General features: G+C 47.8%; 2 long non-coding RNA genes across 3 annotated transcripts in view; one reads left to right on the top strand and one right to left on the bottom strand.

The window, feature by feature from the left end:
• The window catches only part of LOC120101758 (uncharacterized), a 5,034-nt gene extending 2,524 nt beyond the window's left edge, over positions 1 to 2,510 (bottom strand). Inside the window, exon 1 of one of the 2 annotated variants that reach the window (XR_010064999.1) lies at positions 2,374 to 2,510. This is a non-coding gene — a long non-coding RNA (uncharacterized LOC120101758). Of the gene's footprint in view, positions 1 to 2,036 lie in introns of both variants that reach the window. The other variant, XR_005502662.2, reaches the window with a different exon arrangement.
• On the top strand, positions 2,448 to 16,720 carry LOC103691935 (uncharacterized). The gene is made up of 3 exons (XR_591789.4): positions 2,448 to 2,592; positions 15,697 to 15,899; positions 16,584 to 16,720. It is a non-coding gene; the product is annotated as an uncharacterized LOC103691935 (long non-coding RNA).
• The last annotated feature ends 542 nt before the right edge of the window (positions 16,721 to 17,262 follow it).

Raw genomic sequence — 17,262 nt, 5'->3', positions numbered from 1 at the left:
ACCTGCATTACAGGCAGTTGTGAGCCATCAGATGTCACCACTGGGAACTGGACTTGGGTCTCAGGAAGATTAAATCTGTGAGTATGTGTTCTTTTTTTTTTTTTTTTTTTTTTTTTTTGGTTCTTTTTTTTTTTTCGGAGCTGGGGACCAAACCCAGGGCCTTGCGCTTCCTAGGTAAGCACTCTACCACTGAGCTAAATCCCCAGCCCCGAGTATGTGTTCTTAACCACCAAGCCATCGCTTCAGCCTTTTTTTAAAAATTAGTTTTAATTTCTAAAGTTTTAATATTCTTCGTTAGCATGTATTAACTATGCACAATAATGGGTTATGCCAGTCATACACATCCCAATGCTTTTATTCTTCTTCTTTGAGACAGGGTCCCACTATGGTCTTTGCTGGCCTGGAGCTCACTATGTAGACCAGGCTCCTCAAGCACACAGAGGTCTGACTGCCTCTGCCTCCCAAGTAATGGGATTAAAGATATGCACCACTGTGCCCAATTTGCATAATGTGCTTTAGTCATATTCATACACATACGCGCACACATACACATGCACATATACACATGTGCACACACACAGTTACTCTCTCTTGCCTCCCTCCCACCCCCACTCCCATTGCCCCCTCCCCCTTCTTTTTTTTTTTTTTTTGGTTCTTTTTTTCGGAGCTGGGGACCGAACCCAGGGCCTTGCGCTTCCTAGGCAAGCGCTCTACCACTGAGCTAAATCCCCAACCCCCCTCTCCCCCTTCTTAATGTCCTCCCTGCTTCTCTGATGTCTTTTTATTTGGGAGACCCAATGAATTTCACTAGGGTTGTTTCCAGGACTTATGTTTTATTTCATTTTATTTTTTGAGACAGGGCCTTACTGAACTGCCTGGCTGACAATGAACTTGGAATCTTTCTGCCTCGGCCTCCTAAATCTCTGGAATTACAGTATAAATATGTGGCTGATACCTCCATTAAAAAGTCAGTATGGGGTTGGGGATTTAGCTCAGTGGTAGAGCGCTTGCCTAGCAAGCGGAAGGCCCTGGGTTCAGTCTCCAGCTCCGGGAAAAAAAAAAAAAAGTCAGCATGAAAAAATTTAAAAATTAACATATTAATTCTATGCAATGATGGATTTAATTGTGACAGTTACATATATAATCTAATGTCCCCATCCCTTTACTTAAAAAGAAAACTATTTACAGTTAGATGACAGTAAGACACACCTTTAATCCCAGCACTCAAGATGCAGAGGCAGGCAGATCTCTGAGTTCAAGGTCAGCCTGGTCTTGTACAAAGTAAGTTCCAGGACAACCAGGGCTACACAGAGAAATCCTGTCTGGAAAAACCCAAAAATCTATTATAAACCAAGCATAGCGGTACACACACACACACACACACACACACACACACACACACACAGAGCAAGTGATCTCTGAGTTTGAGGCCAGCATGGTTTCCATAGTGAGTTCCAGGACAGCCAGAGCTACATAGTGAGAACCTGACTCAGAATAAATAAACGAATTAACTAACATGTTACATTTTATTTATTTGTGTGTGTGAGGGGTCAGAAGTCAATTTTTTTTTTACCAAAAAAGTGTGAGTTTAAGCTGACATTTTCATATACCAGTGCTTTCTATGTGCTCCAACAATTTACTCTTTTTCAAAACAGGGTTTCTCTGTGTAGCTCTGGCTGTTCTAGAACTCACTCTGTAGACCAGGCTTGCCTTAAACTCACAGAAATTCACCTACCTCTACCTCCCAAGTGCTGGGATTAAAGTTGTGCACCACCACTGCCTGGCCAAATGATTTTATTTTATCCTTTTTATTTTATGTGTGTTAGTGTTTTGCCTGCATGTGTGTCTGTGTGAGGGCGTCAAATCCCCTGGAACTGGAACTACAGACAGCTGTAAGCTGCCATGTGGTTGCTGGGAGTAGAACCATGCTCGTCATCGGGTACTTAGCCATTGCACTTAACCGCTGAGCCATCTCTTCGTTCAGCCCCTTCAAACAAATTTTTAAAATGATTTTTAAAATATGCATATGTGTGTACCTGGGTTTGGGGTTGTTCACTTGTGTGGAGGCTTGAGGTCCTGGAACTGGAGTTACAGGAGGTTGTGAGCCCCTGAGATGGGGTGCATGAATGAGCCCATCGTCTGAAGGCAGACTGCTGCACTCTTCGCTCCCCAGTCACCTCTCCAACCTCACCTAAGCCCTTCCACGGGCATTTGTCTGTCACTCCTCCCAAGAGCTATAAGCCGTAGGAATTCCTAGTGTTCTGATATACACTTGAGGATACAGAAGCCCAGAAGGGCTAAGCATCTTGCCCAAGGTCAGGAAGCCACTTACAGAAAGTACTCACAGGGAGATGGGTTGGCCCCAGTACCCACCTAATCTCTATGTGTGAGCCTACAAAGGTACAGAATAACTCTTTCGTTGCTCAGCAACGCGGCCATTCTCTGAGACACAGAACGTGGCCAGCGTTTCAATTCTGGGCCCTTGGCAAAATGTGTCTGGTCGAGTTCTTTGGGGCTTCGTTAAATGAAGTATGCTGGTCTCTTCCTGGGAAGATGCAGCTGTACGGAAGGGTGGCTTTGAGTCAGAAAGAGGTAGGCTGGCCTGTCCCTGCTCTCCTGTCCTCCTGCCTGTCCGAGGGCTTCTCAGTATTCTCCGCAGCTCCACAACAGCTTCACTAGTCAGTGAAGAAGATCTCGCCACCCTCTGTCCTCACCCAGCATCGCTGCCTGCAATCAGTTTCATCTGCTTGGAACCTCACCCAGTAGAACCACGCCCACCAGGGCCACACCCACCAGGGCCATGCCCAGCCCCTCTGGCCCGCCAAACAGAAGCTTCCCTAAGCTCTTGGAATGAAATCCAAGTTGACCCTGGTTTTTTGGCTCATCCCACCACCACTGCTACCCACCCCCCTCTCTGTCTCTCTGTCTGTCTCTGTCTCTCTGTCTCTGTCTCTGTCTCTCTCTCTCTTTCTTTCTCTCTCTCTCTCTCCAGGGTTTCTCTGAGTAGCCCTGACTTTCCTAGAACTCACTCTATAGACTAAGCTGACCTCGACTCAGAGATCCACCTCTGTCTGCCTCCAGAGTGCTAGGACTAAGGGTGCCCGCCACCCCTACCCCCCACCTTCCACCCCCACCCCCACCCCAGCCCGTTTCTTTTGCTGTCTCTTTCTTCTCTCCTCCCTCCCTCTCCTTTTTTCTTTCTTTGCTTCTTTCCTTTTAACTAACTTTATTTTTTTCACAGTCCATAAAGTCCTTTTATGTCCTGTTCCCTCTCCCCCAAGGCCTCCAGCCTGGCGAGGGGCCATCCAGACACAAGACTTAAACAGCCACTGGCTCCTATACCACAGGTGAACCTCCCGGTGCTCACCGAACACACGCTGTTCTGGACAGAGCATCTGATGGCCAGCAGGGGGCTGCTCCATAGGCTGGGCTGCTTGGCAGTCCTTCCTCCTCTGGGAGCTGCCTCTGGGTTTGCTCCACTGGCCTGGGCTTGCTGATTACCCTGTCCCTGGTTTGGAGCCAGCCTCCAGTTCCTGCAGCTCAGGGAAGGCGTTTCTCCTACTGTCATCACACACTTTTCTTCCCCCCTGAACTTTACATGCCCAGTTTTATGGCTTCAGTTTTGTGCAGCCACCATTCATGCTGAAGTCTTTCAGTTTTCCTGCCTGGGTGAATAGCTTTTGGCTTTGCAGCTCTCTTTAGGGATGCCGTGCTCCCCTGGTCCATCTCCAGCCCCTGCACCAAGGAACCCAGTTCTGTTTGTGTCCTGACAAAGATGGACAGAAGGCTCCAGGGTCTGGCCTTGTGTAGGCTCACAATACCCTGGCTGTCCCCATTTTTATGGAAGAACTCTGCAGGGTAACAAAAGTCTCTCCTGACAGACCTTTTTCCTTCTTTCCTTTTGGTGTTCTGATTTCATGTAGCCTAGGCTAACCCTGAACTCACTATTTAGCTGAGGGTGATCTTGAACTCCTGGTCCTCTTGCCTCTAGCTCTGAAGTACTGAGATTACAGATGTGAGACACCAAGTCTGGGTCTTTTTGTTATCCTGAAATAACTCACTCTCCTCTTACCTCCATCACTGAATGGCTGGGGTCATAGGTGTGTGCCCCATGCCTACCTCAAATGTTTCTCCAGCCTGGGCTAAGGATCTGACTCGGTGCTGGAGAGTGTGCCCTGCTTTTCCAGAGGACTCGTTTGATTAGCATCACCCATGTGAGGAGGCTCACAACTACCTTTAACTCCAATTTCAGGGATCTGACACCTCTGGTCCCCATGGGCATCTTTACTAACATGGGAGTACGCACACACTCGTGCGCATGCACACATGTACACACATATGTATAATCAAAAATAGTACAATTAAAAAAAAGTTTCTGGGCTTGGAGAGATGGCCCCGCCCTTAAGAGTCCTTGCTGTGCCCAGAGGACCCTGGTTTGATTCCCAGCACCCTCGTCAGGTGGCTCACAGCTGCCTGCAGTTCCAGTGCCTCCATGCATGCCATGCATTTAAACTCATTCAGGCAGTCATGCATGGAAGTGAGAATAAGTAAAAAAAATTTTTGAGTCAGGGTTTCACTCTGTAGCCCTGGCTGGCTTGGAACTTGCTTTGTAGATCAGACTGGTCCCAAACTCACAGAGAGCCACCTGCCTCTGCCTCCCAAATGCTGGGGTTAAAGGTGTGCGCCACTGTGCCCAGTCTTAATACCTTTCAAAGTTTCCTTTTAAAAATTAAAATTTTCGGGTTGGGGATTTAGCTCAGTGGTAGAGCGCTTGGCACAAGGCCCTGGGTTCGGTCCCCAGCCCCGAAAAAAAGAAAAGAAAAAAAAATTAAAATTTTCTTCACTATCTTGCTGTCCTGTCTTGTGAGACTCTTTCCTCGGTGTGTGTGTGTGTGTGTGTGTGTGTGTGTGTGTGTGTGTGTGTGTCTGTGTGTCTGTGTGTCTGTGTGTGTCTGTGTCTGTGTGTCTGTGTCTGTGTGTCTGTGTCTGTGTGTCTGTGTGTCTGTGTCTGTGTGTCTGTGTGTGTCAAGGGCCATGTCTTTAACACCAGGCTGTACCTGCTGCTGGGGAGAGGTTGGCTGAAGCAAGAGCGGCCCCAGGGGTGGGGCCTGATTAGAGACTTAGAACTTGCTGTGTGAGTCTGAGTCGCTACAGGAGTGTGAAGCCTTCCTGGGCTGCATCACGAGAGCTTATTTGGCATCTGGGGTCAAGAGGCAGGGCCTCAGTGACATGGGTGTGGCCAGGATGGACCTGGGTTTCACTGGGCAGCTCCAGAATTGACTCGACCTTGGCAGGGTGCACAGTTTCACTCTATGAAAATTCATTCATTGACTAGGATGACGAGGACCTGAGGGGAGGCCGCGTGGACCGTACTGACAGGATGCAGTTTGGGGACACGCAGGCCTCAGGACTTCTGGATTGTCACAATAACCTGTGTTCTGCATGCCCACTGGTCCTCAGGGGTACTTAAACAGGGCGGAGCCTTGGCAGGGGCTCTGAGCTATCACCCTATGTTCTCTTTTCCCTCAGAGGACCCCAACTTTGTTGCAATCTGAAAAAGAGGGCATCCCCTCTGTTCTCTGGGGAGCAAGTGATAGCTGTGGGGTAACTAACGGCTCTTGGCCAGCAAGGCTGATGACATGAGGTGAAGCTCCAGAATTCATGCACAGGAAGGAGGACCTACTGCTCAGAGTTGAGCTCTGAGCCCGCACATGCTCACACACACACACACACACACACACACACACACACACACACACACACAATCTCTGAACCCCACACATGCACACACACGCACACAATCTCTGAACCCCGCACATGCACACACACACACACACACAATCTCTGAACCCCACACATGCACACACACACACACACACACACACACACACACACACAATCTCTCTCTCTCTTCTTTTTTTTTTTTTTCTTTTTTGGAGCTGGGGACCGAACTCAGGGCCTTGCGCTTGCTAGGCAAGTGCTCTACCACTGAGCTAAATCCCCAACCCACACACACACAATCTCTGAACCCCACACATACACACACACACACACACACACACACACACACACACACACACACACAATCTCCTCAGGAGAAAGGCAGAAGGAAGCTTCCAGGGTCTGGGGGGATGGACAGCTGTCCCAGGGAAGGGAGTAAGGACACAATTCTGAGGGTGTTTCCAACTCTGTGGGACTCCCACCTGGCTGGGAGCTCACTCTCTGGAAATCTATACTGTTTGTACTGTACCTAGGCTCCCCTACCCCAGAAAGAAAAGGCTCTCTGGGGTGCCACCAGGAGGGGCTGCAGGGATGGGAGAACCCGGAGGATAACACCACCCGAACATCAAATGCTGTGTTCCTGGTCTCACTTTTCTGAACGCTGCTTCTGAAGGAGCTCACACGGTGGGGGGTTGGGGGGGTGTTCCGGGCTATGGTTTGCTTAGTTGATTTGCTCATTTGTTTGTGTGGTGCTGAGGATTAAAACCACACCCTCCTGCAGGACAGGCAAGCGCTCCACCACTGGGCTGCACCCTCAGCCCCCAGCTGCCTTTTCTAAGCTGGGAACCAGGGCCCCTCAGGTTGGACTTCACCTCCCAGGTTAGAAGAATCCAGCTTTGGAGGCACCCAGAAGCCAGATGGGCCTGGTTATCCCTTCCCACACAGGAGACTGAGAGCCTGCTCAAGCTCCCGGGGAGGGGGAGTGCCACCTCCCAGGGTGACAAGGGTCAGCTCTTCCCAGTCTCATTGCTGCACTCAGCAGTTCCCAAAGAAAAGCAAGAAACAAAGACAGCAGTGGAGGAATATTCTAGTTTCCAATCTTGAAAGGCTCATCCTGACAGGAAATTTATGGCTTACGAGTGACCCCCAGAGGCCACAGGACCTCTGGATTCCTTGAAGGCAGCAGCCCATTGGTAGTCCTCCATAGTAGACACATCTGGTAAAGCCTGGCCCTCTGTGAGGCTGCCCTTGGTCTCCTGTAGTTTGGCCCACGAGGACAGAGTCCAGGACCTTATGTCCCACCTGAGGCTTCAGGGACAGGTGTCCGAAGGACACCTAACCCTCATCCCAACTCACCTATTTCTATCCCTATATCATTTATATCATATAGATATAGATAAACTACATATCTGTACCATCTATTACCTATATATATATATATATTTATATCTACCTATATCTATGTATCTTTCTCTGTATTGTTCTGTGTTTATTCATAAAAGCAGTTTACATTTATTTAAAAAATTAGAAAACTACAGAGAGGTAGAAAGCATGTGTCACCCCACTGGCCAGAGATGGCGGCCGGGGACACCTTTGTTCAGGCCTTCTGCTGGAGGGCCCTGTGCACTGCCACCGAAGTCCTGTGTTACAGCTTGCCTTCCCCACACTTGGTTGTTCCAGGAGAGTGTTTTTTTCTCAGCATTACAATTTTCTTTAAAGTTATTTAATGATTCCATAATAGCCTATTAATAATTTATTTAGCCATTCCCCTATTTCCTTTTCTTCATTCTATTTTAATTCTCCCCCAAAGGAATTTAGTAGTTTAAAAATTATTCTTAAAAATAGGAATCCGGGAGCCAGGCATACTAGCATGTATTTGTGAATCCAGCCCTCCAGAGCCTAAGGCCAGAAGGTCTCAAATTCAAGGTCAGTTTGGGACATTTATCAAGACTGACTCATGGGCTGGAGAGATGGCTCAGTGATTAAGAGCATTGTCTGCTCTTCCAGAGGACCTGAGTTCAATTCCCAGCAACCACATGGTGGCTCACAGCCATCTGTAAAGAGATCCAATGCCCTCTTCTGGTGTATCTGAAGACAGCTACAGTGTACTTATATAATAAATAAATAAATCTCAAAAAAAAAAAAAAAAGACATACGTGCAGGTAAAATACCCATATGCCAAATAAATATTAATTTTTAAAAAGTTTCAGGCAAGTCAGACAGTGGTGACCTTTAATCCCAGCACTCAGGCAGAAAAGGCAGGGGGATCTCTGGTCAATAGACTGAGTTCCAAGACAGCCAGGGCTACAAAGAGAAAACTTGTCTCAAAACAAAACAAAAGTAGGACTAGAGAGATGGCTCAGTGGTTAAGAGCACTGTCTGCTCTTCCAGAGGTCCTGAGTTCAGTTCCCAGCAACCATACGGTGCCTCACAACCATCTGTATTGGAATCTGATGTCCTCTTCTTACAGGCAGAAAGCTGTATGATGTATACATAATAAGTTAATAAATATTTTAAAAAGGAAAAAACTAAAGTAGACTAAGATATATGGTAAGGCCCACTGGCCTCAACTTCTCTTTTAAAGATTTTTTTTTTTCGGAGCTGGGGACCGAACCCACGGCCTTGTGCTTGCTAGGCAAGCGCTCTACCACTGAGCTAAATCCCCAACCCCTAAAGATATTATTATTATTATTATTATTATTATTATTATTATTATTATTATTATATAAGCACACTGTATCTGTCCTCAGACACACCAGAAGAGGGCATCAGATCTCATTACAGATGGTTGTGAGCCACCATGTGGTTGCTGGGATTTGAACTCAGGACCTCTCGAAGAGCAGTCAGTGCTCTTAACTGCTGAGCTATCTCTCCAGTCCTCGACTTCTCTTTTTTTTTTTTTTTTTTTTTTTTTTTTTTTTTTTTTTCCGGAGCTGGGGACCGAACCCAGGGCCTTGCGCTTCCTAGGTAAGCGCTCTACCACTGAGCTAAATCCCCAGCCCCCTCGACTTCTCTTTTAACAAATATTTTATTGTATGTAGACCAGACGGACGGACCAGGAATCTCGAAGCTTCCTGGTTGGGTGATTTCGTAGAAGCTATGCTTTCCCTGAGCCTCTGTCATCTTTTCTGGAAAATGGAGCAGATGTGAGGTATTAGAAGCCTTAGCGAGGCTCACAGCCACCTGGCACAGCTTGGTCAAGTGGGGAGCACTTGAGAAGAAGCGTCAGCCCCGCTGGTGGCATGACCCTAGCATCTGTCTGTGGTGCGTCTCCCTTAGCAGGAGTCAGCCGGCCGATCAGTGGAAGGCCGTGGCCGTGGGATGGTCTTGTGCTGGGAGGCAGTAGCGGGTTGCCGATCCCCTGACACTCTGGCAGCTATCCCTGGCACCTTGCCTTGGCTCTGTCACTCATGTCCTTCTCCTGCTGGGAAGGGCACAGGCTGCACCTGGGGCCCAGCTGGGAGAGGAGCCTGGTTCCTCTGCAGAGTTGCTCTCCCATCTGCCCTTCAGTTCGGCTCTGCCAGCACTCAGCTGAGACAGAGACTCAGGCAACTGTGCACGGAGGCCTTGTGCATGGGGGGAGACGGCGGCCATTCCCCGCACCTTCCGTCTTCGGCTTATTCAGTTCGTTATTTAGTTGGCTTGGCTGTTTTCCGACAGGCTCTCACGTAGCCCAGGCTGGCCTTGGACGCCTGATCGTTCCGTCTCCACCTTCTGTGCTGGGGTTAACAGGTTTACAGTGCCTCCCCTCCCCTCCAGGCTTCCAGTAGGGGAGAAATAACGTTCCCTGAGGGAAGGGAATGAAATCTGTCTAGAGACGGCAGCTTGGCCACGGCCACTCACACTCTAACACTTACAAACGAGATGACCCAACACTACCTTCCAGACAAGAGAGGGTCTGGCCCAGAGCCCAGCTGGCTTTGTGCCGAGGCCTGCTGTTGACTCTGTGGGATATGGGTGAGTGGCTTTCTTCTCCCAGTCACCTGGGAAGCTAGGGCAGCTGCCTTCCGGGGTTCCCGGAAGTACCTGTGAGGTCACTTTCGAGGGGTCTGCCTGGGTCCACAGTGGTTGTCCCAGGTGCAGCGTGGTGAATCCCCCGGTCAGTCACAGCTTAGCCGTCTGCACAGTGGAGATGGGATACTACCAGTTGCCCCAGGTCCCGGGTAACAGAAACAGACTGTGATTCACAGGGTGTGAGTCTGACACACAGAGACTGCCCACTTGGCCAGGATGATGTGCAGGTTGCTGCCATGCCTCTGCTTCAGGCCTCCTGCCCAGGGCTTCTCTTCCTTGATCACACCAGGCCAACAGAAGGGGCAGAGTGACCTTCATCAAACTGGAAATGCAATCTCAGTGTCCCTGGCACAGAGTGGGTGGGGCACCTGTACAGCAGCTGCCACCAGCTCTCCTGATGGCCCCCAGGAAGCCTCGGTGCGGACTGGTCCTCAGGACGGTGGCTAGCTACTAGGGTCTCATCTGGCAGGCAATGACCCTTGGTCTCCTGCTCTGTCATCCATGATGCTCCAATGTCTCACAGCCTTCTGCTCACACTGTCCCCGATTCAACAGAATGCCCACAAATGCTTCGTGACTTTTTTTTCTTTTCTAGCTGTAAAAGTAATTCTTGTTTATTGCAGGGGGAAAAATCAGTAAATTAAAGTTAAGGGCCAGATATAATGGTTCAGCACTTTGGAGGAGAAAGGGGAAGGAAGGAAGATCAGGGGTTCAAGGTAATCTCTGACTACATAGCAAGTTGGAACAAGCTGGAGGCTAGCCTGGGCTAAATGAAACTTTGTAAAAACAAACAAACATAGTTCCCAAACTTTCAGGTGTTATGTGCATATGTCAACAGAATTGTTGTTTGTTTGTCTAGTCGTTTGGTTGTTTGGTTGGTTTTGGCAAGTATGGGGTCCTATGTTGTTTGCTTTTCATAAATGATCTGGAAAGAGAGGAGCTAAGAGCTCATACTGCTCTTTCAGAAGACTCAAATTCAGCATTCACTCCCCTGCTGGAGGGACTGAACACCCTTCTTTGGACTCACACAGGCACAGCTACAAGCATAAGTACACAGAGACATCACTTTTAAAAACTGCTAATCATGGGGGTTTGGGATTTAGCTCAGTGGTAGAGCACTTGCCTAGCAAGCGCAAGACCCTGGGTTCGGTCCCCAGCTCCGAAAAAAAGAATTTAAAAAACAAAACAAAAACTGCTAATCATTGGGCTGGAGAGATGGCTCAGCGGTTAAGAGCACCCGACTGCTCTTCCAGAGGTCATGAGTTCAATTCCCAGCAACCACATGGTGGCTCACAACCATCTGTAAAGAGATCCAATGCCCTCTTCTGGTGTGTCTGAAGACAGCTACAGTGTACTTATATATAATAAATAAATAAATCTTAAAAAAAAAAAAAGAAAAAAAAACTGCTAATCATGTTGGTTCACACTTTTAATCCCAAAACCCAAGTAAAAACGTCGGGCATGGGGTTGGGGATTTAGCTCAGTGGTAGAGCGCTTGCCTAGCAAGCGCAAGGCCCTGGGTTCGGTCCCCAGCTCTGAAAAAAAAACAACAACAAAAAAAAAAAACCAAAAAACAAACAAACAAAAAAAAAACCGTCAGGCATGGTGGGCTGTGTCTCCCTCCAACGCTAGGGAGGCAGAGACAGTGTCTTAGGGTTTCACTGCTGTGAAGAGACACCATGACTAGGCAAGTCTTACAAAGAACAACATATATGTGGGACTGGCTCACAGGTTCAGAGGTTCAGTCCATTATCATCAAGGTGGGAACATGGCAGCATTCAGGCAGGCATGGTGCAGGAGGAGCTGAGAGCTCCACATCTTCATCTGAAGGCTGCTAGTGGAAGACTGACTTCTAGGCAGCTAGAATGAGGGTCTTAAAGCCTGCACCCAAAGTGACACATCTACTTCAACAAAGCTACACCTCCTAATAGTGCCATTCCCTGGGCCAAGCATATACAAACCAACGGGGACAGGAACACAGGCAGGAAGAGCCTGGGGCTAACCAGTCAGAAAATCTAGTCTAACTGGTGGCCCTCAAGCCAAAGAGAGGTCCACTTCAATACAGGTAGTCGTGGTGGTGCATTCCTGTAATGTCAGTGCAGAGCAGGAAGAAGAAGGTGGGTCTTGGGCTGGAGAGATGGCTCAGCGGTTAAGAGCACTGACCGCTCTTCCAAAAGTCCTGAGTTCAAATCCCAGCAACCACACAGTGGCTCACAACCATCTGTAATGAGATCTGATGCCCTCTTCTGGTGTGTCTGAAGACGACAGCTACAGTGTACTTATAAATAATAAATAAATCTTAAAAAAAAAAAAGGAGGTGGGTCTTTATGAGTTCAAAGTCAGCCTGGTTTACATGGTGAGATCTAGGTCGGCCAAGGCTATATCTAGAGAATCTGTCTTGAAAAGGGGTGGGAGACGGTCACCCCAATCTCCAGTTCTCAAAGGAGGGAGATTTCTGAAGATGGCATTTAAAGTTGCTCTCTGGCCTCTATATCATGCACACACACTCACACACTCATACACAGACACAACATATCTCTCTTTCACACACACACACTCACACACTTACTCACACAGACACACACACACACACACACACACACACACACACACGTGCGCGCGCGCCTTTAAAATTTTTGACATGAAAACTGGTTATGGCAGCCCATTCCTCTAATCCTTGAGGAAGTAGTGGCAAGAGGACCAGGAGTTCAAGGACATTTTCCATTGCACAGGGAGTTAAGCCCAACATGACCTACATGAGTCCCAAGTGCTGGGACTGTCTTTTGACACAGAATCACAGGTATTCAGGCTGGCCTCAAACTTACTCTGTTGACAAAGATAACCTTGAGTTGTCATCCTCCTGCCTCCACCCCTGAGTGCTAAGGTTATAGTCATGAGCCAGGAGAGGCAGTTTAGGCTATGCTGGGGATGGGACCTAAGGTGTCCTGACTGAGTGTAAGACACACCCTCAGCCCCCTTCATTCACATTTGTCATGCTAGGGGGTTGTTCTACCATTGAATGATACTCCCCGTGCCTCCTTATTTTATTTTTTCATTATTATTTTTATCGTTCATCCTTTTTGATGATGTTATTGTTCCACATGGAAGAGGATGAACCTACCACAGAAAAAGAAAAAGGTTATTTTCGTGTTTTGTGCTGTCACAAACTATGCCATTATTAAAATCTTTATAATATGTTCCACCACACTTGAAGAATTCCTCATAGAATTTTCTAGAAGTAAAGTCAAGTCTTTGGACAGGCTTAAACAAATAAAATAAAAAAGAGGGCCCAGAAAGATGTCTTGGCAGTTAAGTGTCTTGTGGAGGATCCAAATTCAATTTCTGACACCCACTGTTTCTCCAGCCTTCATTCGAGGGAGATGGATTTTTTTCGTTTAAACTTTTTATTGTATGTGTGTCTTTTGCCTGCATGCATGTCTGTGCACCATGTGTATTCCTCAGAGGTTAGAAGAGGATGTTGGGGCCCTGTAACTGGAGTTATGGATGGTTGTGGGCTACCATGTGGGTGCTGCATAGCAAACTCCCATCCTCTGCAAGAGCAAGTTCATGATAAGCCATCTCTCCAGCAGCTTGAGGGACTTAAAAAAAAAAACCTATGAATAATGCTGCTCTTCACAGCCACATGAGTGTACCTGTGAATGAATGAACCACATGAGTGTATGTGTGAATGAATGAATGAGCCACGTGAATGCATGTGTGAATGAATGAATGCATGTGTGAATGAATGACTGGGCCACGTGGGTGAATGTGTGAATGAATGAATGAATGAATGAATGAGTGAATGAGCCACGTGAGTGAATGTGCAGCTCCTTTCTCTTGATTCTTTGTTATTTCTTGACATAGGATCTTGGCATGTGCTGGAACTCTTGATTCTCCTGCCTCAGCCCCTCAAGTGATGGAATTACAACCACGGACTCTCATACTCAGAACGTTTCCCTCTAATAAATGTTCTCTCTAATAGTTGTATAGTTTGGGCTTCCCATTTAGGTCTGCAGTCTGTCATCAGTTAATTTTTGTGCAGTTGTGAAGTAGGGGTCCGGTCCTCTTTCCCACGTGATTAATGTCTGCTGCCACATTTGTTGAGAGGTTGCCCTTTCCTTATTGATCTGGCTTGCTGCCTTTGTGAGCAGCTGACCTCAGGTGTGAAGGTCTATCCTTGGACTCTCAATGCTGTCTCAGATGTGAAGGTCTATCCTTGGACTCTCAATGCTGTTCTACTCATCTCTACCCACATCTCCTGATTACTACAGTAGCCTGGGAATTTTTACAATGGTAAGTATAGTACCTCCAGAATTGTTTCTTCTCTTTGTCTTTCCTTCTTTCTTCCTTCCTTTCTTTCTTTTTTTTTAAAATATTTTTTTATTTATTATATATGAGTACACTGTAGCTGCCTTCAGACACACCAGAAGAGGGCACCAGATCTCATTACAGATGGTTGTGAGCCACCATGTGGTTGCTGGGATTTGAACTCAGGACCTCTGGAAGAACAGTCAGTGCTCTTAACCACTGAGCCATCTCTCCAGCTCCTTTCTTTCTTCCTTCCTTCCTTTCTTTCTTTCTTTCTCTCTCTCTCTCTCTTTCTTTCTTTCTTTCTTTCTTTCTTTCTTTCTTTCTTTCTTTCTTCTCAGATCTTGCAGTTACAAATAATTGTGAGCTGTCATGTGTGTGCTGAGATTTAAACCCCAGTGTTCTGGAAGAGCAGTCAATGCTCTTCACCGCTGAGCCATCTCTCCAGCCCCACCCCAATGTTGTTCCTTTTTAAAGATTATCATTTTAACTCTCTTGAGTTTCTGTGTGAATTTTACCATTAACTTGTTCATCTCTATAAGAAACCAAGTTTCAGGCTGAGGACAAATCTTAGTATTAAGCTATTTGCCTAGCATACACAGAACCTGAGTGTGATCCCCAGTAAAACACACACACACACACACACACACACACACACACACACACACACACACACTATGTGGACCAACAAAACAGAACTCCAAGCTGTAATGTTAACAGGGGTTTCACTGAGACTGAAAACCAATGTGGAGTTTTATCATCATAATAGTATTAGGTCCTCAGATTCACGAATACGGATATTTAATTGATTTTGGCTATTTAAACATTTTAATCAATGCTTATAGTTGTCAGGGTATAAAGTTTTACTTCTGATAATTTTATTTCTAAACATTTTCTACATCTCCCCTTTTTCCTCACTACCTCCCTCCTTCCCCCAGGATAGCCTCTGGATGTGGCTGACAATGACCTTGACTTTCTGATCCTTCTACTTCCGACTCCCAAGTGCTGGGATTGCAGGTTCGCGCCAGTCATACCCAGTTTTATGCAGTTCTGGGGACTGAACGCAGACACGCATGCTAAGCAAACATTCTGGAGGCTGCTGTCCAGTCCAGCCTGTGTAAGGTGTTTGGAGAGCTCCATGAAAAGCCACTTGGTACCGAGACGCTCTGGTTCCAGTTTTGAGTCAGCATTGTCTCTTCAGCCACTGCCTTTCTCTAGGCTTGTTTTCACTTGTGTTTAGGAAGGGTAGTTCGCTCTTCCAATAATGACCTGCCCCACCCAACCTTAAACAAACAGCGGTTTCTGTGTCCGCCACTTTCCCAAACTGCCACCAGAGGGTGCTATAGACCAGCATTTGGCTGAGCTCCCGGCACGTCCCCTGGGACGTTGAGCCAACCCGGTGTTTTCCTGAAGCAGCGGGTTTTGCTAGTATGGGCTTCCTTGTAGCCACCTGCTCAGGCCCTTGTGAGTGAGCCCTAAACTCCTAGGATGATGGGGATAGGGGCGCACTCTTGAGGCCAGATCCCTGCCAGCTTTGATAAATGGCGTAAGGTCCCAGGGTTCCCCGTGTCATGGACGACAACCTTGAGTTTCTCAGCCTCCAAAGGGTTTCACACCTGGGTCTCACGATGGTTCGGTATTCCTTCCATCACAGAGTTACTTAGTAGCAAAAGTGCTCATCCAGTCTGCATGCCTGGCCGTCAAGAAGATTAATACGGCCCTTCAAAGACTTGGATGGATTTGTGGACCCTGCCGTCCTTGAAACCACAGTATCTGAAATTCCAGCTGCCTGGGAGCTTCTCAGAGGGTTCAAGCCTACATCCCCAGAACCTGAGAAGCAGTTCCTCCTCCAACGAGGTTAGAAGTTGCCTTTGTTTGGTTTTGCAATTGACCTCTCCCACTCCAACCCCCCCCCCAAAAAATCCTACTCAAGCCCTTGCATAGAGAGGCACCCGAACCTCCCTTGGAAGGGTCCTGTGCCTACATTCTTGATATTGTGAGAGTTGAGACAGAGTTAACTACTGTTCAGACCTGCTTCCAGCTTACTAAGCACCTGAGGCTGGCCAAAAGCTCCTGATCCCTTTGCCTCTGCCGCCCAGATGCTGAAATTATAATCGCATATCTCTGTGCTGAAAGTATTTTTTCTTTTTGTGTTTCCTCCCCCCCCCCATTCTTTTCTTCAGAGCTGGGGACTGAACCCAGGGCCTTGCGCTTGCTAGGCAAGCGCTCTACCACTGAGCCAAACCCCCAACCCCTTGTGTTTCCTTTTTAGTTAAGTTCGTTTCCTTTCATGATGCTGGGGAAGAACCCAGGGCCTTCCACATGCTAAGCAAGCACCCCCCTGGACCCATATCCCCAGATGCGTGACTGCCTTTTCTCTGATTCCAGACTGGGATCCCCTGGGAGGTAACGAGTCCCAAGTTCATCGTGGTCTCCTTTGTGAGGCCTGAGCCTGAGTTCTGCATCCAGTGGCCCGTTCCACAGGGAGGACCTTCATGAGCGTCCCACTCAGCATCTCTAATCACTCTATTTTGGTTTTAGTTTTTCAAGACAAGGATTCCTTGTGTCAGCCCTGGCCATCCTGGAACTTGCTCCGTAGACCAAGCTGGCCTTGAACTCAGAAATCTGCCTCTGCCTCCAGAGTGCTGGATTAAAGGTGTGCACCACCATCCTGCCAGTCACTTTTTTAATTAAAAAATAATTTAACTTAACTGTTATCCTTTGAAATAGCTTATTGCATTTTATGCTTATAAGTGTTTTTCCTGCGTGTATGACTGCGCACCATGCACATGTCTGGTATGCTGGTCAGCCAGTGCTCTCAGCCACTGAGCCATCTCTCCAGCCCGCCGCTGAGCTTTCTCACCTGCCCCTCTAATCTCCCTCTCCAGGGCACAGGCCTTTTGGAGTTGGGACGGTGGTGTTCTAGTGCCAGGCCAGTCAGAAGACCCCTGCGGTCGAAGGTCAGAGTATCTCATAGCAGTCGAGCTGATTCTGGACTGTTTCACCTGAGTTGTCCCCTTTGATGGCAGCTCAGTGGTTCTTCCAGGTGGGGAACCAGCTCCAACTCCCAGGACACGGGCATCAAGGCAGGGGCAGATGCTTCCACTGCCAGTGGGAAGTGAATGGGGCTTGGACTCTATCTCAGGTCTCTGGAGAGCCATCGAGCCACACGGCTGCCTGGAACTAACTTGGGGCAGGACTGGACAGTTTGGAGTCTTTT

Source organism: Rattus norvegicus, chromosome 3 (assembly GCF_036323735.1).
Source record: "Rattus norvegicus strain BN/NHsdMcwi chromosome 3, GRCr8, whole genome shotgun sequence".
Taxonomy (NCBI): Eukaryota; Metazoa; Chordata; class Mammalia; order Rodentia; family Muridae; genus Rattus; species Rattus norvegicus.
Note: the sequence above shows the minus strand (reverse complement) of the source record. Positions and strands in the feature narration are given on the sequence as shown.